General features: G+C 33.5%; 1 protein-coding gene across 1 annotated transcript in view; it reads left to right on the plus strand.

The window, feature by feature from the left end:
• Positions 1-25,553, plus strand: part of LOC145989861 (zinc metalloproteinase nas-13-like) — a 432,531-nt gene that overhangs the window by 278,316 nt on the left and 128,662 nt on the right. The window lies entirely within an intron of this gene.

Consider the following 25,553-nt stretch of genomic DNA (forward strand, 5'->3'; position numbering starts at 1 on the left):
TCTTTGTCTCAATCTTTGTTACATTTTCCTTGTTACAGACATGTTACACGCACAGAAAGATTAATGGCCCCTTCAGTGAATCGCACAGAAAAATCATTATTATTCCCTTCTAGCTATATAGATTTTATCTCTTGCGTGCCGGCAAGGCATGCAAACAATTAATTATGCTTACCCGCTCTTCTCCTATTGTATAGCTGAGCGGGTGGTTATAAAACATGAGAAAATAAGAAAATTGAGAAATTCAGTTTTTGTACAATATATTGTTGTAAAACACTTTTTACCAGGTTTAAGATCTGGGAGCTATCAACTAGCAGTAATTATTCAAAATCTCACTTGTGGACATATTATTTTGCCACATGTATTTCAATCTTAAATATTTTATCAGGACTCGAACCCCGAGCCTTTTGTTTACAAGACAACAATATTATCATTTTGCCATCAGGGGAGGCTTCACATTTTATGAGGACTTAAACCCGAACCTCCACACCTGAAAAATTGGGGTATAGGCCCCTCTTGCCATTGTCTTAAGTATGGGTAAAGCTATATCTGTTGAGCCCTCGCCTTTTCTACACTAGAAATTCAGAATTTCTTAAAAATCAGAGCATATCACACCTGAAGAATTGGGGTACAGGCCCCATCTTGGCATTGTTTTAAGTGTAAGCAAATCTGATTGTTCAATCAAATAGCCTCGCCTTTTCTACACTTGTAAGTGGCGCTGTCCCCACCACAAACACCACTACTGAAAGAAATGTATACTTTTCGCCAGGCATAACATTTTATTGAGTATGTTTGTAAAATGATGAGAAATGTGAAAAACAACTATCGTAAAAAATAATTTTCACAAATAAAATTTAAAAATGTAAAGATTTCCACCCAAAAATAAAGTAAAAATGTATTTAACTTTTACTCCAATAAATTATTAAATAAAATGCAATAATTGGTTGCTCGAGTAATTTAAAAATAATAGAACGAGAATCGAACTCAAAGCCTTCTTTACGCGAAACTTAACCCCTACCACGGGGCCACTTTACCACTTGAAAATCATGTAATAGCTTCGCCTCATCAAGGCACTTGGAACTCATCGAAACCTTCAAACGCTTTTCCTAATTTTTTTCTTTCTTTTTAAGTCCACTTTATGCACAGTAAGAAAACTGGATCTATAGTTTAAAGTGAGATTCCAACCTAAACCGCGTATCAAACTTTTCCTCAGGAATTGTTGGTTAGCGTGCGACATTACCAATACTCGGTTGGGGCATGGATGTGGGTGTTTGTCCCAATGAGAATACTGAGAATATAGAGGAAATTGACATGTGTGACAACTGATAAGAAGGTGAAGAACGAGGATACTATTAATTTTGAAAATACTCCTTCAGTTAGTGTAATGTGCTTGAAATTGAATGCCCTATTTTTGACCGCGAACGTGTTTTGTTTCTTCAATTAAAACTTTTAGATTACAATTTAGTTCATCATGCCAACCTGTGTCTTTCTCCCTTGTTTATTTATAGTTATAAATAAAATCCCATTGGAGCATGGAAAAACATTTCACTGTTCATAAGTCAGTCATTGTTCTCTGTAGTTTTCAATGCAACATTCAGGCTCTCTGATCGTGCATCGTACGTTTCACATCAGGTATCCACATAATTTAATATATTTACAAGTAGGGAGCGGAAGTTGATGACCTAAAAAATATAAGGATATGACCTATAGAATATCTTAAAAAATGGAAAAAAATGACGTAAAATGCAAAAAATGACCATTGCATTTGTTAGTTTCATTTTTAAAATTGAAATGAAAATGAAATTTTAAAAAATGCAATCTTGCTTTTAAAAAAAAGATCACCAAATGATTGCACATGCACATTCAATTAAAATATGCAGCGAGGATTTTCAGTGCAAACAGGGTCTAGCTCTGGTATTTCCAGCCTCTCCTTATCTGATCTTAAATCTGAGTTTGCCCCAGACGGGCACCTAGTGGTTTCCCCCGACACAACAACATGGGCCTCCCCGATGGCGCAGTGGTAGCGTCTTCCCCTTGTAATCAAGGGGTCCCGGGTTCGATACCCGGTGGAGGCACAAGTGGTTCGGATTCCACTTTAAACTTTAGGTCCAGTCCCGATTAGCCTTACTGTGCATAAAGTGGACTTAAAACAACAAATCAATCAATCAATCCCCCGATACAACGAAGACTGTTACCAGTTCAGTTTTCTTTTGCTCGTAAATTGCAATCCTGCGAGAGATATATATTTTTTTCACCTTGGTGAAAAGATTCAAGAATATTACCAAAATTAAAGAAGTGACAAAATATGATGAAACAATATACCGAATATTGCAAAAAATGACGGGAAAATGCCGAAAATCGGAGAAAATGATCTAAAACCTGACAAATGGCAACAAATGCAAAAAAATGCACTTTACCATTTTTGGGTTCTAGATGAAGTGTAATATTGAGTATATTTAATGGGCATCGTGTCCGAAATGTCAGAAAAATGATGACATTTCATCAACTTCCGCTCCTTATTTATAAGTTGTTTTAAGCGAAATTCTCCATTTTTATTCTTTCCATATATGATATCAATATCACATTGCAAACAGTTATTAATGGTATTCAATGTCATTTGTTGGGAAAAAAGTTTCGTATTACTTTAGATTCGAACATGCAAACGCAAGGATCAAAGTATTGCTTTAGACAGCACTCATGATTTTGATACGTGGAAAGGTAATCATTTTACGGGAAACGTGAAAGTTGGTGTGTGTTGACAGACTGTAGCTACTGCCATATTAGCACTGACAACTAAGAACGTTCTCAATGATCACGTGGCTGCAGGTTTTTTGCTAATACATAACTGCGTTATTTCAACACATACACAAATACATCGTCGCTTCGGAACATCAAATTTTCATCTTTGCTGTTTTCAGATTACCAACATACGAAGTGGCATGCAATTCAAAAGGTTGTGCAGAAACCTCAGTTTTATAAATAAGGTTGGATGAAATTAGACAAAAAAATCTCTCCTTCCGCTGGGCTCGAACTCGGGTTGCCCGCATGCTAGTCCGACACGATAACCAACACTCTTTTTTTTATTTTTTTATTGTCTCATTGTGATATACAAGTTATGGAATTACATTGTTTTTGACAAAAGTGTATTACTGCTATTACAATTTGTATTTCTATCGGGTTAACCTTTATATTTTTGGTTGACCTAAATCGAGAATAAAACACTAATAAGAAATTCGCATACCATTTCTTCTTTGCTTGGAGATGATTTTTTTCGTATTGTTCTTGCAAAAATATTCTGAATTGTTTCTGAAAACTGCTCTCGTCATTGTGAAATATATATAGTAAGCATTCAGTTATCAACCATTGTACTGCTCGTTGTTTTCTTGGTGGAAAAAAATTGAAATCAGGAAAAACTATATCTGTATCCGTAAACTTTGTTAATGAGGTGCGGCATATACGACTGAGCATTGTTCGCAATTTGTTCCATGCCGTGGAGGAGTTTCGACACTTCGTTATCCTGTGGGCTAAAGAGTCTGGCACGTTGCATGATATTCAGTTAGGAGAGTCACTGATTCCATATTGGTATGTCCTATCTCTTGTGACTATAACACGATGAACCACTTTGTACCATATTGATTGGCCAGCTTTTGAAAGGTGTTTGGCGGAGACATTTTCCCATATTTGTGGCCAATTATGTGTATTGAAATCCGTGGTACTGTGTGCTTTGAACTATTGATTTCACTATATAACTTTTTAACAGATGGTGTAATTGTCTCATGTCGTAATAACTGTTAGTATACCTATAAAGCGATGTTCTTATAAAACAAAAACCTTTTGGGGATACTTTGGATATCGTTGGGAGTTTCTAATGGAATGTTCCATATTATCGTCTGTATACGTGCTTGGGTCGTTGACTCGTGCAGTGAGAAAACTGTTTGAAGGCCAGTCTGTGCAAACAATGCTCTTGCCTGTGTGTTCGCGTGTATTAGTGCCAACTCACCTGTCTTCTCTGATAACGTGACCTCATTTATTGCCACCCGGAAAATTGTATCGTGCCACATAAAGCAGCCAACAGCTTTGTTGACCTAGGCTAAGTGCTGTGGTTTGAAGGGCAGGATTTTTGCTACATACCAAAGTTTAGAGAGAGCAAAAACGTTGATAAATCTTACTCGTGCTTTTAAACTCAGAGAGCGCATCTTGTTCACTCTGAGGACGTAGATCACCCTCTCGCACGTGAGTTTACTATTGGCTTCGATCGTTTCATCGATATTTGCATAAAGGTTTATACCTAAAACTTTTATTTTCTTGTCTACTGGGATCTTCGTATTGTTTGTGAAAGGATTCTTTTTGCCAAGGGGCATCAGGAATGACTTTCGATTGTTCAGTTTTGCTCCTGATGTGAGCTCAAAAGTATGTATTTGGCTTTTAACACTGTACAGATCCCTTTCATCCTTGAGAAAAATCGTGACGTCGTCCATGAATCTGCCAACTTGTATTGTGGTTGAAGCCATAGAAATGCCCTGTAAATGATGCTGGATACTAAACAAAAAGGGGGCTATTGTGAGGACGTACAATGTTCTACTCAAGGGATTACCTTGTAGTACACCTCGTCGCATTTTAAAACTGGTTGTCAAGAAACCATTTTTTTGAGTTTTAGGAGCATATGATTATATAATGTTTTGATCCAATTAATAAAAGTGTCTCCGAAGCCATATGCTTCTAAGACTTTGTATAGATATTCGTGGCTCACTCTGTCATATGCTTGTGAAATGTCTAAAGATAGAATTGCCTCTGATGCACTCTTATTTTGTTTGGTAATAATTACGTCTCTTATCGTTTGCAGCAAGTGATGTATACTTTGAGACGTATTACAAGCGAACTGTAAATTGCCAATAAATTTAACCATATATTTTTTTTAAACGCTGATTTATGCACCTACTTATAAGTTTGATGTCACTACTCAATATTGAAATTGGCCTAAAATCTGTGACGAACTTTGGATTTGCCTTTTTGGGAACTAACACTATAACTCCCGTGCTACTTGTCTTCCCTATTGTCCCTGTTGTCAACACTTCGTTGACCCATTCCGTTAATTCGTCTCCTATTAGATCCCAGAAACATTGATAGAATTCTGATGGTAATCCATCTTCGGCTGTAGTTTTATTCCTCGGAGCTTTGAATACTGCATCATGAACCTCCTTTTTACTAAACGGCTGTGTGAGCTCAGTTCTTTCATTTTCCGTCAGTGATGCAGGGAGGTAGTTCAAAAAATTACATTGCGTTTCTGTTGGTTTAAAGGCTTGACCAAGAAGATTTTTATAGCATTGCAAAAACCTGTCGTGTATACTATGAGGGCTGGTGACAACTTCATCGGAATCTAAAGTTAATTTATGAATGACGTGACTCCTGGCGTGTTTATGTTCTTGAAGAATGTGACTTAGTGTGGCTTGCTCGTCAGGGTCTATAGGAAGAATCTTGCTCTTTATTATTACTGCAGATTTTAGTTTCCTATGTATAGAAAGTAATTGCGCTTTTATTTCATTTGCATAGAGACGATCGAAATTACCATGCAGTGCTAAAGATGGAGATCATTCAAGACTGCATACAAAAACTTATATTTGTTTCTTTGATCTCTACTAACCTCTGCACTGAAGAATTTACTGACCTGACGAAATTTAGGTTTAACTCGAGTTTCCCACCACTCGATTAGGGTCTTTTGCACTGGCCGAGAGGCCTTGAGTTCGTTCCACGTTTCCCTGATTAGCTGGACATTAATACCATTGTGTAATAATGTGCTATTTAAAAGCCAGTATCCGCTACCTTGTCGGGGTTTGATCAAATCTAAATTTATTTTGAGAATTGGGACACTATGGTCACTAAAGCATACTGGAAAATTTTGAACACTAATCATATATTCCTGAAATCTTGGTGCGACATAAAACCTATCGATCCTTGACGCACTATTGGAGGTGATATGTGTGTAACCTGGACTTTCGCCGTTGGCGTGTATCCAAGCGTCACGCAATTGTAACCCCTGCGTTAATTCATAGAGCGCACGTGAGAAGTTGTATCCTGGATTTTGATCTTGAGAACGAATTACGCAGTTAAAATCTCCCACTAGCATAGTGTCTAGTGTGTGGGATGTCAACTCGGGCCCTACAACTGCTGAAAAAAATCTTCTCTTTCCCGTCTGTTTTGGCTTCCTGACGGAGCATACACATTACAGAGAAACACTGAGCCTAATTTGGCACTTATTTGTCTGCCCGTGGGATGGGGCACTACATTACGTAAATCCAAGTGTCGCCTACATGCTATGGCAGTCCCTTGTGCAAAGGGAGTAAAATTGTTGTATACTTTAAACATGCTCAGTACAGAAAAATCGTCTATGGCGACCTCTTGTAAGAGGGCCATATCAATAGACGATTTAATGAGAAAGTCATTGAGAGCAATTATTTTGGTCTTACTTTGCATTTGATTCAAATTTATAGATGCCAAAGTAAATGTTTGCATGATTATAACTGTCCACAAAAGAAAACTAAACTTACTTACATTCTTCAACATTACTGATCTCTAATTTCTGCCTATAATGCATTAACTATGCTTCCCACTAAATAAATCTGGGGTAAGTTTGTTACTCGTCGAAGGTTTCTCTTTAGTTACATTTGCCGAATTACTTGTTAAACTAACCTTTGAAACATCTTGGTTTGGGGTACCAGGTTCTACTCCAAATTCGTTATGAACTACTGTGGAACTTACGCATTCACTACTATGGGGGGCTCTTGAGGACATTTTTCAAAATATGCTTTATATATTTCAAAAATCACCAAAAACATAAAGAGAAATATTCAAAATCAAGGTAAAAAGTATTAAAAAAATAAAATAAAAATTTTGTTATATTTTGTCATTTTCTAGAACAGTACAAAAAATAACCAAAAACATAAAGAGAAATATTCAAAATCAGAACAAAAATTTAAAAAAAAAAGCTAAAAATTCTGGCTGTTGTGGACACTTTTCAAAATATGCTTTATATATTTCAAAAATCACCAAAAACATAAAGAGAAATATTCAATATCAAGGTAAAAAGTATTAAAAAAATAAAATAAAAATTTTGTTATATTTTGTCATTTTCTAGAGCAGTACAAAAAATAACCAAAAACATAAAGAGAAATATCCAAAATCAGGACAAAAATTAAAAAAAAAACAATCTAAAAATTCTGGCCGATGAGGACATTTTTCAAAATATGTCTTATATAGGACAAAAATCACCAAAAATATAAAGAGAAATATGCAAAATAAAAATAAAAATGTTAAAAAAACAAGGTAAAAATTCTGCTATATTTTTGTTATTTTCTGGAGAATTATTATTTTTGGAGGAAACCGATGGTGTTGTTTATTATTCTATATTATCTGATTCCGCTTTGATACAATAATCATCATGGTTTAACAAATTCAATGTCATGCTTTGTTTGCTTATCAAAGAGTTCTTTTTTACCTTTATATATAATTTTAAATTTATCGTCAACAAGTTCTTGCATCAATTCATTAGTTAAGGTTTTGCCATATAGATCTGGTAAAAACAATTTGTTTTTGTTATCTAATGTAACGCGTGTTTTTAGACCATGCATTGTATTTACAATTTCACCATTGGTGATTTCATACGGTTTACCTATTTCTAAATTTTGCATCTTGATATACTCGAACGACGAATTTAACATTTTTTCTAATGATTTAGCGCCTAGGTATTTGTGTGATGACTGATTCATTTATAAGATAAAAAAAATATAAATAATAAATGTACAAGTTTATTTTATTTAATAACCATAAGGAATCGTGTCAATAACACCATCTTTTTCCGGTAAGATCACCCGTTTATCGTATTCCAATTTAAATTTCTTCTGAATTGTTTTGTTAACCAAAGTATGGGTTTTTCTGCTTTTTGTAATTTGGTTATATTCTAAAATAATTTTATCAATTTCTTTATTTAAAATCTTTATAATTTCAGCCATATTTAATTTCTGAGAGTTTATGTAGTTTAATGTGAATCCTTTAATTTTGCACACAACTTTACCTTTTGATGTTTTATATGCATAGCTTTTTGGTCCTGTAGATATGAATTCTATTATGTAATCACCGCTTAACTCATCTGTCCATTCTCCAAGCATGCAACCAGTTTTTACAGTGTTTGTACCATCATCAATGTATATAATAGAGTCAGTATCGTAATAAACTACTTTGTCACCTAGTTTGTCAAGCATATCATATAATCTCAATCTAGAATATGAGGTTGTAAATAATGCAATCAATATGTTTGTTTTAGTAGGATCTTCCAACCACTCATCTTTTGTTTGATACCTAACCTCAATCATGGCATTGTTGATTAATGAAAGGTTAATACATTCCAGTTTAGGATTCAATAATATATCATACAGATCTTTTGCTGAGTTGATATAATCTGTTGTTTCCATTTTTCTACGCTGCCCAAACTTACCGTAGAATGCATTTAATAATAGTTTAGCCATTGCACGTAAAACTGGATTAGGTTTAATGTTATCAATGTCTAATTCGATACCTAATCTATTTTTTACATCTTCGACATACAATTCTTTAGTGCTGTAATTATTTTCCCATTCACTTGTTTCTAATTTTATTTTTAAAAATTTAGAAATATAGCTTTTAAACATGTTGGTGCTAGTTTTTTCAAAATGCCAAACTTCATATATCTTTGTTATCTTGTACCCTATTTCAAGTGCTTTATTAATTTCAGGTGTACTCCATGTTCCATTAAATCTACGTTCAATATCTGTGTGATTGCATTCACGACTTTTAGAATAAACGCATTTACCACATAATGGAAATATTAGTTTTTCTTCTTTAATAGGTAGTACTGGATGATATAACTTTTTTGGTGGTTGTACCTTGCATTTAATTAATCCAAACCAGTTAGAATCGTAATTTTGAGGATGTAATATTTTTATTGGATGACCAACAGGAAATTTGTCATAGAACATAACTGTTGGATACAAACTACAAATATCTATATATTTTAACTTTTTTCCACGAACGTGTAATTTACTTGCATTTGTTCGTCCACCAAAATAAGCATCCCTAGCGGATAGTGGTGTTATTATTTCGTTTATTTCACGTTTACGTTTTTTGTATGTAGGTTCCCAATCACACTCCCACATTTCTATAACATTGTACCCTTTATCTTTTAATTGCTGAGTAAACCGTTTTGTTTTTTCATGAAGGTCACCCATGCTTTCTTGCTTTTTGTTGTTAATTATATCATCTTTGTAACAGTTGGGACAACCATGCCAGAAGCACCCATGGAACTGATAAACTGTGTTGGTTGTTTTATCAAAGCCATCAACCTTCCGTCCTAGTATAGCTTCTTCCCCACCGTTTAAAGCGTGTTTTACATTATCACCTAATGTTCTTAACCATGATATAGACTTTTTACTATACGTTTCATGGTTGCTATCTTTTAATACAGCTATGGTATCGGATTTTATATGATGGTATCTAAACTCAGCCATTGCCACACTTGAGATTGTTATATATTGAAATGGATCGATGTTACACGTATCTAGAAATGTTTGTCTAAGTTTTCTAACTGCTTGAGTAAGTATGTCTACATCTGACTCACAATACTCACTCATTTCTTTTTGAAAGTCAAATATGTAATTCTCTTCAGCTCGTTCATCATGCCACTGTAAAAAGTGATTTCTTGTATGCCAATGTTTACAAGTCGCATCAGGTTTGCATTTACTGCATTTTTTCATAGTGCTCTCTCCATAATATTCAATATTCGGTATTGGTCCCATATACGTCTGGTTTTCTGTTGTGTTGAAGAAGTGAGGAAAGTATCCTTTTTTTAACTCGGCTAATTCAAATGTTAATGGGAATGTACTCAATGGTTGTGAGATAAAGTTGTAGCTATCTATGAATCGCATATTTGCATTCCTAAGTATCATGGACATGATTTGGCTACCTTTATAAATTGTAAACGGTTTATATCCATTTCGCATACAGTAGTTCATAACGAAATACCAATCATACGATCTAGCGTTGTGCGCTATAACTGTATAACCCCGATGCTTCTTAGATATTAACCACTTACAAAATTCATCGCTATCTTTGAAATGAATTTTTTGTCCATCTCCAAAAGCATACTCAGCAACCACATAATTGGGTTTGTGTTCTCCAGTTTCTTGGTTAGCCTCGAAATCAATTGTTATATATTTTTTTGTATATGTGCATGTAGGTTTTTGTAATGTATTCTTTTTACAAGTATCACATGTTTTCACTTTTGAAAGTGGTTTCTTTAAGGTTGTGTAGTTTTTACATTCTTTACATTTGTACATATATCCATCTACTTTAGTTTTCTTTAAAGATTCAACATAACGATCCACAACTACTTCATCGTAATCAAAATCAGGATAATAGTTTTCTTGTATATATTCACGTGCAAGTTCATTAATTTCTTTTTTGGTATATTTAGTTACTATATGTACATTATTTGGTGAGCATTTTTCACATCCTTCTACGTAACAGTCATCATTTAATTTTCTTACACAGATTCCACCTTTTCCTTTTTGCCACTGCAGGTAACACAGATGAGTTTTTGTTTCAACTTCTTTTTTACAATTTACACAAATTTCGTATCCACATCTATGCTCTTCATTTCTCTTACATATTTTATTGCATTGTAAACATTTGTAAACAGTTACACATACTTTCTTTTTGTGTTGCACAAAACACTCTTCGTTATAGCAATATCTATTGCAATTTTTGCAGTATTTGGCAGATTTGTTACCAAGATGAGTACGGCCGATACATGTTACACATAATGCTTTGCATTTATGATTTTTGTGTTTATAAGGTGTTTCACATCGATCACAGAAATTCGACATTCCTAAAAACGCACTCATTTTAGTAATCACGTGAAAGTGATTTTCAACTTTGTACAAGAATATAGTTATAACTCGTTCACCTATTCCTTTGTATATAATGGTGTTAAAGTTTTCGGCACAGACAATTTTTATACACACGTTTTTAAGAAAGCGTTCAACTTTTCTAAAAGAACTTAGATCAAACGGCGCACCAGGATCGTGTCTAATTTTGTTGCATAGTTCTATTGCTAAATCCTTTTGTAGAGTTCGCCCCTTTCGTATATAAGCGATATCATTATTACTTAGTTCTCTGTCAAGTATAATGTTTGTCTTGTATGTCAATGCTGCAATAACAGCTCTCGGTCCACACAGGTTGTCGTTTGGATTTTTTATTTGCAGTATGCTCTGTTTTGTTCTAACATCTTCAGCTAAGTTTATTATTTTTCTAAGTCTTCCTCCAGTTGGCATTTTAACTATTTGAATATAGAATTTTGTATCTTCTAAAGCAATCTCATCATATTGTTCCATGATTTCGTTAAAATGGTTTACCAGAGCACCATGGTTGATTGTTGTACTAAAACCTGTAGAGAAAGCTTTACTATGAAGCCTTGGATTTTCAATAACAAAGTTTATTCTATCTACGCCTTCTCTAAACTCAACACCTACTTTTCTTCTTTCAATAATTTGATTAATAATATCATGTAATGCAAAGAAATCTATATTATTGTTGTCAACTATAAATTCCACTCTATAGCGAGCATCCGAAAAAACTGTAAGGTGTCTAACAGATTCTTCAATAGCTACAAAGCTATCATTGGATGCATCAGTATCAATTGGAGACATATTAAATATATCCTCAACATCAACAGTGGATTGGTTTGTCACCAAAGTATCATCTAATGGACGTGATATGTTAAATATGTTGTTATACTCATTATCAGTTTGAGAACTTGGTGTAAATAGATCATCACTGTTTGCAATATCTGTAAATGGCAATTTTTCTAGTTGAGTTCTTATATAGAACCGAAGGTCACTTTCTTTTTTATATTTGCTATATCCAGTAATTCCATTATCTCTAGCAAATTGTTTTAAATTATTTATACCCTTGGTAATATCTAACATGTCAACTGGTTGTGGAAATTCAATATTACGTGTTGCAAATTGTTGTAAATCCAGCATATGTTTTATATAATCCCTTAGTTCCTCGATTGTTTTATATTTGTTGCATCCAGTTATATTATGCTCTTTAGCAAACTTAACTAAATTACGTCTACCTTTTATATTATCAACAACATGAGTGGAAGCCTCTTGTGTTAGTTGTCTTCTTATGTACTTTCTTAATCCGTTTATTGTTGTGCATCTGTTATACCCTTTGATACCATGCTGCTTAGCAATGTTTATTAGAGCACGCTTGGTTCTTACATTATCTAGATCCATTGTATTATTTATATTAGAAGTATTGTGTTGCACTATATCATTTTCAGTACTCATTTATTACTAAAAAAAATTTAGCAATACATTTTTAACATACCGTAACTACACGAGATGTATTAAATTTGATATAATTATTATTTACTAATAATTCATGTATTTTTGTCTTAGTGTGATTTTTGAAATGCATTTTAGTAATATATCTATTACATAGTTCACAATATATTTTTTCAAGCTTTTTCATATTAACTAATTTTTGACAGACATAACATGCATATCCATGACCATATTTCATTTTCTTATTTTTGACAAACTCATTAATAGATAGACAGTTTTACAGTAAGAACACTTTCTGGAAATATCTTTTGGTACCTCCATTTAATAGGGTAAAATTTTATCTTATATTAATACTGTACTCTTACTTCAATGTGTAGACAACCAAATTTAAACAATAACATCTTTTTTAGGAACCCAACTGTTGTGTGAACTATCAAAACCAAGCCATTTAACATAGACCATATTTCCTTTTTTACGTAATACTTTCTCAACCAAGTATACATCGGGGTGTTTTGTTTTCTGTAGTTCTTGTTCATAAAATGTGCCGATGATTTGTTCGCCCTTAGAGTCCTTGAGATGATAATATGGTGGATAGTTTTTAAATACTTTTTCAATCGTAAATATCTCAGTAGACCAGTTGGCTGTGTATCCTTTCTCGAATATGCCTTTTATCTTACTAACACGTACATGATCACCAATTTTATACTTGGGATAACTTTTTGCTACTTTATTACGATACACACTGTTGTAGATCATCTCTTGGTTCTTTAAACTGACATCAACAGGTTTCAGTTTTATAGTGCTATGTACTGTATGATTGTAGTTATGCAATAATTTTGATAATATGTCTATCCATTCATAATTACCTTGTATGGAGAACTGTTTCCACATTTTTTTTAAGCGTTCTATTGAATCTTTCAACAACAGATGCTTTGATGTTTGTATAAGTAGAATAATGATTGATGTTATATTTATTCATAAGTTCCTTAAAGTTCTTGTTGTAGAACTCTTTGCCTTTATCGGTTTGAAAATTATTTGGTTTTCGCTTATTCAATATGTGTTCGAACGCGTCGGTGACGTGCTTTCCAGTTTTATTTTTTAAAGGAATAGCCCAAGCATATTTAGAAAAGACGTCTATAATGGTTATCATGTACTTGCACCCTTTGTTGATTTTAGAAATTCCTTTAAGATTGCCAGAGTCCATTTCAACTAAATCAGCTTGCCAAACATCGTCTATTCCGTAAGTTAAAACTTTTCTTGTAGGGTATTTTTTTCTAGCTGGCTTATGTAGCTCATCAATGATCTGTTCCCTCTCATCAATAATCTGTTCCCTCTCATCAATAATCTGTTCCCTCTCACTTAAGTTTTTTTAAAAGTAGATTTTTTGGATCCACATACAGTACACTTTGACAGAGTATAAGACTTTCCATTTTTAGATTTTTTAGTAACAGAATTAATGCTGTTGGTATTAGATTTACACTTAACGCAATATGATGTGATCATTTATTATGCATAAAAAATTGCGTATTGAAATTATTCAATTATGCAAAAAAATGCGTATTCAAATTATTCAATTATTGTATGAAGAACAATATAAACAACGGTATGCTCTTCCATTTCTGCTAGCCTATGTGATTCAAAATGTAAAATATCACCCTTTTCAAATTGATATGGAAAATTTTCAATTATATTTGAATTTATAAAAGCATGAATATGAGCATCATGATCAGATTCAAAGCCAAATAATGATCCCTTGTATGGAAACTTAAATTGGGTAGTACCGTGAGTAAATTTAAATATACCTGGTTTATCACCTTTTAACTTACCAATTAAATTTATTTTATTAATTTTTGTATTTCGCATTATTAAATTATGGAGCTGGAAATTTACATTTGAAATTTTTGTATTCGTTTCATTAATTGAATTTATGAACTCAGAATAATCAATTTTTCGATAAATTGAATTCATTATTTCATTAATTGCATTTGTAATTTTTGTATCTACAAGATCAGTTACCACTGTATTCACAAGATCAGTTACCACTGTATTCACAAGATCAGTCAACACCTGATCGGTAAACACCCGATCGTTTAACACATGATCGTTTAATATTTTATCCTTAAATCTCTCAAAATATTTCTTAAGTCTATTGATAGCAACATTCTTTGATGTGTTTCCATAAATATCAACTCCCATTTATATAAGGGATAAAAACATCTTCGATTTTTCTACATTCTTATAAAATCATCTGTGATTTTTCTACATTCTGATAAAATCATCTTTGATTTTTCTACATTCTGATAAAATCTTTTATTTTATTTCTGTATTTCCGATCATCTCGTTTGCATGTGCGATCTATAGTAATAAAACCATAATCCTGATTCCAACAATCACTACACAGAGAGCTAAATTCCTCAAAGCCAATGTCACCACCAACAAAGTCTTTGTGTATATGTTTTAAATTGGTTTCATCCTGCCTAAATATGCAAAGAAAATTAGCATTGTCCATAATTAACTGTTTTGGTATCTTACTATACGTCTGCCCTAGATGAAACACATCAATCTGTTTATGTCTACCACGTGTGTAATAGTCTCTCACATTATCTTGGTTCTCCTGTATAAAATCATCAAAAATGACTATAGAATTGCTTTTACAATCATCAAGTGATACCACGTTTTCATTGCTATTACGGAATGTACATATATCTTCGCCTAATACTTGTTCAACTTTTTTAAACAGATTCTGTAAATACACGTACTCTGGTTGATTTAAACTTTTTGAGTATATGTACACATGTCTGTTTTTTTTATCCAACCACCCTGGGGACAACAAAAAGTTATCTAGCATTAGAGTCGTCTTGCCACATTTCGATGGACCAACTATAATACACCTCATGTAATCATCATTTGGTAAATATTCACCATTTTTTCGATTCAATGATGATCTAGGTATAATGGTTTTGATATCCCAGTCCGTCATTTAATAGCACAAAATATTTTATATCGAACTGAAAATTATTATTAATAAATGAAACCATCTGTGGCAGAAACGAAGCTTGCAGAAGCGAATGTTGCAGAAGCGCATAAACTATTGCAATTACGAGATCAATTAATTGAAGAATTTAAAAGTATCAAAAGATCCAAAACAGGAATATATAACAAATACAAAAAACAAGATCAACCCATTATTGATGCTATTAATCACCTTGGAGATAAAATTGAAAAAGTTGTTGACAACACATCACTTGTTCCAGTAATAGATGCGAAGCATGCAGAAGCGAAGCTTGCACAAACACAAACACAAACACCAACACAAACACGTGTTAAGGCGTTAACTAATTATACTACAATGTCATTAGGCCCGATTGTTTCCAAATACCTAAACACTAGAAACGATAAGTCATTTGGGATAGTTGGTGGTAATGATGGTAAGAATTACATTGGTAATGCTGAAGTCACTTTTGACAACGATAATGTCATTATTAAAGGTACAAAATATAAAGCAAGTGAAGGACTAATGGCTTTGTTAACAATAAATGACATTCCAAATGATCTTGTAACCCAAGAAGACGCCAAAAATTACGAAAACATATTATTTGAATCAGATGTAATTTATCAGAATAACGATCCTAATACTAAACATAGTAAATCAAGTAGATCAAAAAAAATATATTACATTTATTAAACCCATATGGGATATGAGAATGAAAAAATCCAGTAGCGGAAGTGGATTGCGCAAATACACAGGCTTGCCTAAAGAATATGTTTGGATGAATGATGTTAGAAAACTAGTAGACAGACTGCTTGTTATAATGGGAGAAGAAGAGGCAGGTAACGATAACTTTTATAACGAGAAAGCCAGCATTATAAAAATGTTTTGCGATACGCTAACTAATTTCATTTTACAGAATCCTAAAAATATAGGTCACTTAATAAAAATAATTAGCATACTACCTCCTCGATTTTGGGATAAACAAGGAGCAGGATTTGTTAACAATCTACTTAGTATGAAAGGAATGCCTGAGCTACATTTACCCGGATACAATTTCTTGGGGCCGTATACAAAGCTGGATGAAAGATTGGCTCGGGGTGACAAAGGAATAAATCCATTAGACGAAGCAGCTAAAGAACACGATATTGCTTATAGAGATAACCAAGATTTAGAAAATCGACATAAGGCTGATAAAAAATTTGAACATAAGGGTTATAGTAGATTATTTAGCAAAGATGCCTCAATTGGTGAAAGATTGACCTCTTTAGGAACCGCTGTTGTAATGAACAGAAAAGTGGCATGGGGTTGGGGAATGCATCCTGTATTGTAGTTCTCTTTAAAAAGTCCCTGTACATTAAATGAATGTAATACACGGCACAATCTATAAAATAATAAACACTGTAGATGATAAGATATACATTGGAAGCACAACAGATAAATTAAACAAAAGAATGAATGGTCATAGAGATGATGCTAGAAAAGGTAATCCAAAACCAGTTTCTGTCCATTTGTTACAAGTTGGTGTTGAAAACTGTAGAATAGAATCCATTAAAAGCGTTATTTTGTCTTCCAGAAAGGAGTTAAGACAATTAGAACAAGCTGAAATAGATAAATATGACAGAAATATTTTACTAAATTTAAATCATGCATACTCTTATAATCGTGATAAAACACGAGATAACGAAAAGAAAAAGAAAAGCAGAAGAGATTACTACCATCGTAAAATACAGGACCCAGAATGGCATGAAAAAGAGAAACTCAGGAATAGATTAAGAATGCAGAAGAAACGAAAAGAAAACAGTGTAATGTAATTTTTATTATTATATAAATGATGACAGATTTGCTGATCACAGAAAAATTTCTTAAAAATATAAAAAATGGTAGTGGTATTAAAATACAAAAAGGCGGTACTATTTTCACATTGCCTCTACTACTATATAGTGTTTCCGAATTACGAAAACTTTTAGGTCCAACCAAAATAGGGAGTGGTGGTATTACATTATCATCATACATGAAAGCAGTTAATAACCTTAAAAAACTAAAAGTTGGTAGCGGAATAAAAATTCACAAAGGCGGCTTCATATTTACTCTTGCCACATTGTTTGCCGCACTTGCTGCTGCTGGTTCATTGGCAGGAGGAGCTGCTGCTATTACAAGTGCTGTTCATAATAAACAGAAAAATGATGCAGAGTTAGAGGAAACAAAAAAACATAATTTAGCAATGGAAACAAAATCGGGTACAGGTGTACGTAAGCGCAAATATAAACGTAAGACAACTATAACAAAAAACTTGATAGGATTACGCCTCTAAGTAACTATGATATCATTAAATTGTGTAGTGGTATTAAAGGCTTCAGAGGCGTTTACATGATAGATGAATTACCGAGTAAACCTAACAATTATGAGTGTGGTGTTTTTAATCTTGATGTGTCTAAAAATATAGGTACTCACTGGATATGTTATATTAAAGTTCGTGATGAAAATTTGTATTTGACTCATTTGGGGGCGTTCCTCCTAAAAAATTAGTAATCTATCTTAATAACAATAACAATATTAAATATAATAACGATAGAATACAAGGTTTTGATGAAGTTACGTGTGGTCATTTGTGTGTTACATTTTTAAAAATGTATGATGGAGGTTACAAGATTAAAAATATTTTATCATTATTAAATGCCGATAGACATATTTGGAAAAACTATTACAAACCTTAAATTTAAGAAAAAAATAATCTTACTAAATGGCATACGTATTCAAATTGTCTGAACGAAACTCCATCTTACAAAAAACCTTGAGCCATCCTATCACTAATGACAATTTAAAAGTTGGACTAATAGGTTTTTATACTACATATCTCACTCCTAATATAACAAAACACAATAATACATTATTCTATGAAGAAAATAATGTTACAAACGAATTGGTTATTCCACCTGGTCAATATAGTATAACCGCACTTGAAGAATACATCAACTCACAATCGCCATTCAGTTCACAAAATATATCAATAAAAGGCAATGATGTTACTAACCGAGTTGAGATAAAATCACCATTCAAATTGAATCTTAACAATGCTATCGGTGAAGTACTTGGATTCGATATAGAACTGGAGCCTAATAAAGATTATATTGGAAGTAAGATTCCAAAATTTCATCCATTCGATACAATCAATATTCATTGTAATTTAGCAAAGGGAATGATGTTAAAACATGATGATTACAGACATAAAAAATCAGATATCATTGCATCATTTAAAACTAACGCAGAGTTTAAAGAATCTATTATTTACGAACCAACATATCCACTATTTTTTCCACTTCAACATATGGAATTTGATTATATAGAAGTGTCAGTTTTAGATGAAAATGATGAAGCAATTAATTTTGGAGATAGTCTCGTCACTGTAATTTTAAAAGTTTGCGAATAGCATTAGATTTTTAGAAAAATTATAAATTTTATTTATTATAAATGGAAAATAATATCATCAAGTATAGTTTTCAAGAATATCCACCAACACAAGAGACTAAAGGTGACTTAAATTCACCGAATAAAGATGTTATTTATGAAATAGACTCAGGTGATGGGTTTATACATCCTTGGAATGCTGACGTATACATGGAATACAAATCACTTGTTAGAGAGGATGACACACAATACAGCGATAACGATAAGGTTAGGATAGTTGACAATTTCTTCTGTCATCTTTGGTCTCAAATATTAATTGAAAAATGTGAGTATCTTGTTGACAGAATTGATTATCCAGGTATTACTTCTACAGCTTTAGGAACATGCTTTCTTTCTCAAGCAGAAGCAAGAACATATAAAATGTCTGGATTTGAAACAGATGGGCAACTTAAAAATGCAAACAGAACAAAAGAGGTATTATTCAAACTAAGGCTTCTTGTTGGGTTTTTTAGTGGATTTCAGGATGTATTATATAAAGGAGGGTTGAAAATTACGTTTAAAAGAAATAACAATGATGATATGGCTGTCCATGTCTGGGAAGATGGAAAACCTGGAAAAATAGTGATTCAAAGTATGGTTATCAGAATGCCTGTAGTAAAATATGACCCATTAGTTGATATAAAGTTAAAGAATGATCTAATCAAGCAAGATTTTCCTATCAGCTTTATGAAAAGTAAAACGGTTAGAAAGTCTATAAGTGGAAAGTTTTCAGATATAGATTTAACAAATTCTTTTACAGCTGGTATATCTGACACGCCAGAGTGGGTTATAATCGTATTTCAAACAGATAGAAATAATACTAACCAGAAAAATTATTCGGCATATTTCGACCACTGTAAATTAAAATCTGCTTACCTAGAAAACGGAAGAGACGAAATATTTTCTTCATCTCTAAAGAATTTAGACATTTCAAAAGGAAAATTTTTAAAAATATATCATGCGTACACAGAGATTAGAAGACTTGATGGTGTAAATGATGACTCATATTACACATTTGAAGAATTCATCGAAAAAAGACCCATGTATGTTATAGACTCAACTAAACGAATGAAAGTTGTAGATAAACAAAAGACTAGTTTACATCTCGTTCTTGATTTCGAAGAGGATGTGGCTCATAAAACTCTGTGCTATATCATAATGTTGAGCTACAACGTTTTATCGTATGACATCAAAAATCAACGAATCATTGAAAAAATTTAGATGGGTGGAGGAATATTAAATAGATAAATGGAAATACCAGATAATATACCCAGAGAAAAGTTGATTCAATTATTAGAATCATTAATAAACCAATATGAGATGATGTTAAAGAAGAAAAAGAAGAGGTATAAAGCTCTAAAATATTTCTATTATTGTTTAATCACTCTATCGATAGCTTTATCAGAATGTAGAAAAATCAAAGATGATTTTATCAGCTGCAACAGGATTTGTAAATGTTTTAATACCACTAACCACATATAGAATTATTAGTACTAGTTTTACAACCATTTCAGCAGTTGCTTCTGGCATGGCTGTCCCAGCCGTTATCACTGGATTAAGCACTAAATTTAATTTGAATAAAAAGAAAACAGATTATCAGAATATAATTCAGCTGATCAAGAATGTTAAAAATGAGTTAGAAATCCTATTAACTCTTAATGCGGATATGAATGATGAATATATTAAAAATCTTGTTGAGAAAATTAAAGATAAATTGTTTAAAATCGGATCACACATTTGAGATTTTTAAAAACTGATACTCCCATTAAATTCTACGGAAAATTTTATTAAAAATAGCATTTTGAATTTTTCAAATATCTTAATTGGTAAGCGAGAAAATAATAAAAATTGGTTTTTGCCCCTGGAAGTTATGCCCCTGTAAGTTATGCAACCAGCAATACATGGGTGGGCTACCCAAATCTGAAGTCAGATTGCCGAAATATTTAATAGGAACCAAGATAATGCATTTCTTATTTCTGGCCGCTGTGCATTATATATACACAACATTTTTTGAATTTGGCGCCGTACCCCTTAGAATTAGACCGCCTGCTCGACATATTACGCAATATATGTATCGTAGCAAATCTTCGTCGCCTTGACGGCAAAGTGAGAATATTTTACCTTATAGTGACATCTAGTAGAGAATTGTGGAACTTGTTAGATGTACACACACGTGGAACTATAAAAAACCAATTTATAACATAATATTCTTGCCTGACTCTGTGGCTCAGGGAGTTAAGTCAACAGTCTATTAGCTTGGTTCAACCGATAACGTAGGTTCGAACCCGGCTGAGGAAGAACAAATTTATACACCCGGCCGGGTATAAATTTACTTCCACGTGACTGTTAATGCAACTGAGTATTGGTGGAGATGTGGGGTATATGTATGCTCTCTCAAGTTAGCTAGTCTACACTTAGAGTTGACGCAATAAATTAGGGGCCCCTAACAGGATGTAGAAAATTTGAAAAAAATAATAAGAAAAAACCTGGGTGTCCATCTGGGGGGAAAATAATAAAAACCAGCGCTGGTCCTCTCAGATGGACATCCAGGTTTCTCCAAACACGGAGTTTTGCTTCCGTAAATAGTAAAAATTCATTGCATAACTCCATATCTCAACTAAAATTCACCACATAATCATAGATAAAAATCATTGCATAACTCCATATCTCAACTAAAGTTCACCACATAATCATAGATAAAAATCATTGCATAACTCCATATCTCAACTAAAGTTCACCACATAATCATACCATAGAAAAATTGAACCTCTGGCGTGGACGTAAAGTCTCGTAAGTTAATCAAGTAATGAGTAAATGAAGGTCACTGGCGAGAGATTAAGTTCTCCCTAAACCTGTGTGCGCACAGCTGAAACCTCTGGCGTGGGCGTAAAGTCTCGTAAGTTAATCAGCTTTCAAAAAACCTAACTAAGGGAGTTAGTCTCTGGTGAGGTTTCCTCGTAAGAGGTTTTTTAGTGGTCTTAAAATGAATTGATGCAAGAACTTGTTGACGATAAATTTAAAATTATATATAAAGGTAAAAAAGAACTCTTTGATAAGCAAACAAAGCATGACATTGAATTTGTTAAACCATAATGATTATTGTATCAAAGCGGAATCAGATAATATAGAATAATAAACAACGCCATCGGTTTCCTCCAAAAATAATAATTCTCTAGAAAATAACAAAAATATAGCAGAATTTTTACCTTTTTTTTTAACATTTTTATTTTTATTTTGCATATTTCTCTTTATATTTTTGGTGATTTTTGTCCTATATAAGACATATTTTGAAAAATGTCCTCATCGGCCAGAATTTTTAGATTGTTTTTTTTTTAATTTTTGTCCTGATTTTGGATATTTCTCTTTATGTTTTTGGTTATTTTTTGTACTGCTCTAGAAAATGACAAAATATAACAAAATTTTTATTTTATTTTTTTAATACTTTTTACCTTGATATTGAATATTTCTCTTTATGTTTTTGGTGATTTTTGAAATATATAAAGCATATTTTGAAAAGTGTCCACAACAGCCAGAATTTTTAGCTTGTTTTTTTTTTAAATTTTTGTCCTGATTTTGGATATTTCTCTTTATGTTTTTGGTTATTTTTTGTACTGCTCTAGAAAATGACAAAATATAACAAAATTTTTATTTTATTTTTTTAATACTTTTTACCTTGATTTTGAATATTTCTCTTTATATTTTTGGTGATTTTTGAAATATATAAAGCATATTTTGAAAAATGTCCACAACAGCCAGAATTTTTAGCTTGTTTTTTTTAAATTTTTGTCCTGATTTTGGATATTTCTCTTTATGTTTTTGGTTATTTTTTGTACTGCTCTAGAAAATGACAAAATATAACAAAATTTTTATTTTATTTTTTTAATACTTTTTACCTTGATTTTGAATATTTCTCTTTATGTTTTTGGTGATTTTTGAAATATATAAAGCATATTTTGAAAAATGTCCTCAAGGACCCCCCATAGTAGTGCATTCATTATTTTTCTTCTTCTTTCTACGTAGCACCATCTACTCTTCCGCCACTGACCGTAACCTTGATACAGATCTTGACCGTGATTTCCTAGGAGAGGTAACTACGGGGAATTCTGCCTCCGCGAACAAAGCACTTAGGGGTGGGGGCGGGGGTATGTGATGCATCTCCTCCAAAGTGGTCAATGTTGTCTGCTCCATCTCTTCCCTTGCTGTTGGTGCATTCTTCACACTAACTTCCTGTCTGGTACCTGTCTCCTCGTCGGTGATTCTGGGGCTATCCGTGTTCCCTCCATTGTTATCTCGTGACGCAGGGACTTCTGCAACTTATGGAGCTGAATCTCTCGGTTTAGTCCGTACGGGTAGCACAGTTGATTCATATACCATCGGTACATTGTCAGCGGGTATATTGACTGCCCCCCTGCGGGGCTGGTTCCCAGAGGATCGACGCTTGGGACACTGATCCACATTTTGACCCTCTTCCGAACACGCGAAGCACGTACGTACCTGCCCAGGGTATGTTACCCAATAGGAGTCTCCATTCATTATTACATATGAGGGTATGGGTTTACGTAGTATCAGTTTGATCAAGACACCTCCAGTTCGAGTAGGGTAAATGTGATCTGCAGAGTATGTCTCGTCTTCAATTTTTAACACTTCCCCATAAGACCTCATGACACGACTTACCACTTGAGCACTTGGTTCGTAGGCACTTGGTAGACATCATGAAACCATCGATGAAAATCCAATGACGTAGGTCTCGTTTTGACATCAAGGAAAACAAATTTCAAGGTGTTTTCTCTTTGTGTATTCATCGTGAACTATTTCATCGTATCTTCACTGGCTCACGGTAATTGTAGTCAAAACCTCGCTTGCACTCCAAAGCAAAAAAGAACTAACACAACACTAGTAAACCATATACGGCCCTAGCTAACTCGGACAGTTCGATCACTAAGCTTTCTCACGCGAAGAGCGGAGCTCGCTATTAACTGATTCCTGCACAAGTTGCAGGCAGACTGAACACTCCAAACGAGACAACACGAAAATCTTTCGCAAGTAGTCGACTGAAACGCAAGTTAATTTTCAGATTGCTAATTCCCAAGGTATAACATGCCTAGGCAGATGTGTCTTGCATTTTCTGTACTTTTGTTATTTCAGACGCTTTGGTCTCTCCCTAGGTTAATCACGGCAATAATGAGGAATATTTTTTTGACAAAGATGATAAACAGACACCCTCACACAATCACCCTCGCAAAAAAAAAAAAAGAGCCAGAACTCGAGTCTGGAACCTTCGACGCGAGGTGTGTTTCTTGTTCAAAAATATATCTGTGTGTTTTCGTTAGATATGAAATGAAGTAAATAAATAAGACAAGTGGGTGGAAGGGACTGGAGAATCGTAGCTACGTAACCATTGAGAAGATATCCATCGCATAGATAGAGAATCTCTATACCCCCTTGCGATAGAGAACTTATTAGAAGAATGAAAATTCAGATTAAACGAACAAATTTGATTTTGATATGTATCCTTTCGTCAAAATGCCTAGAAAACAATATTACATACTTCGTCACTAATAGAAAAGAATAAAAAAATTGTCCTTTGTGGGGATCGAACCTAGACCTCACTGATGAAAGCTCTGTAAGCTAACCAACATTCTATCAATAGCACCATGTTTTCTTTTTTCCAGTCAGTCTGCTTCCTTCCTCAACACCTGACGACGAAAATGCATGTTAATTTCTCTCATAATTGTTTCATTGTCTATTAATAGAAACCACGTATGTCACAAATAGACGCATTCTTTCTGTGAAAAATCCCATGTTTCGCACATCGTGCTTCTCCATTTCCTGTTACTTGGACATTCACTTGGAAGTTAAAACTTAGCTTTGTGTGTTTGTTTTCACGTGCATGTGTGTGAGAAGAATGGTGTGAACGTGTGTTCGATGTTTTTCTGGGCATTATTTTCGTTCAAAGTATTAATATAATTGTAAAATATGGAATTTACTGTAATGCAAGGAGTGAAAATATAAACCCAGTCCGTCAGGTTCGTTCCCAAACAACATTAAATAATGGAACGTAACGTGGACCGAGTATTATTCCATGTCGAGAACACGAGACATTACGATCGACAATCTTCATCTCGTATTTCTCTTTGGCATCACTACTCAATTTACAGAGATGTATACCCGTGACTGGTATACAAGCCGCAGAATTGTAATGCTGGTTGGGTTGTCTAGTCACAAGGCGCTTGGTGGTCAGACATGGATGGCTTGCTTCAGTGCTTCTTCAATAGGATCGTTACAACCCAGAAGTGTCCGTGACTGTACATATAGTTATTCACAGTTCGCCTCAGGTAAAAACCAAACTGTGTTAAATGTAGAAATTTGGGTAGATATTCGACACTTCTTAAGTTTATGCTCACCTCTGCCATTTTGTGAATACTAATGCCTACCGCCTGATGGGTTGTGACGTAACTAAAAACAACAGAATGCATATACCCTGTCCCGGCTAACTGTGGAGCAGGGTTGCACATAGCGGCAGAGGAGGAGGAGGAATATCGAATGGTGCAAGCGTAGCGTTGCCAAACGTACGGTTCTCATCGTTCATGGACGAAAATTTCATGGCATGTACGGACGTACCTTCCAGACCTTAGTCCGTGCGCTAAATGCAATGGCAAAATTTGCACTTGCAGTTTTATCCCTAATATTTCCCTAAGAAATTCTTAAACCAAGCGTGATGGACCTCGAGACAAAACTAC

Source organism: Lepisma saccharinum, chromosome 7 (assembly GCF_977018435.1).
Source record: "Lepisma saccharinum chromosome 7, izLepSacc3.1, whole genome shotgun sequence".
NCBI lineage: Eukaryota > Metazoa > Arthropoda > Insecta > Zygentoma > Lepismatidae > Lepisma > Lepisma saccharinum.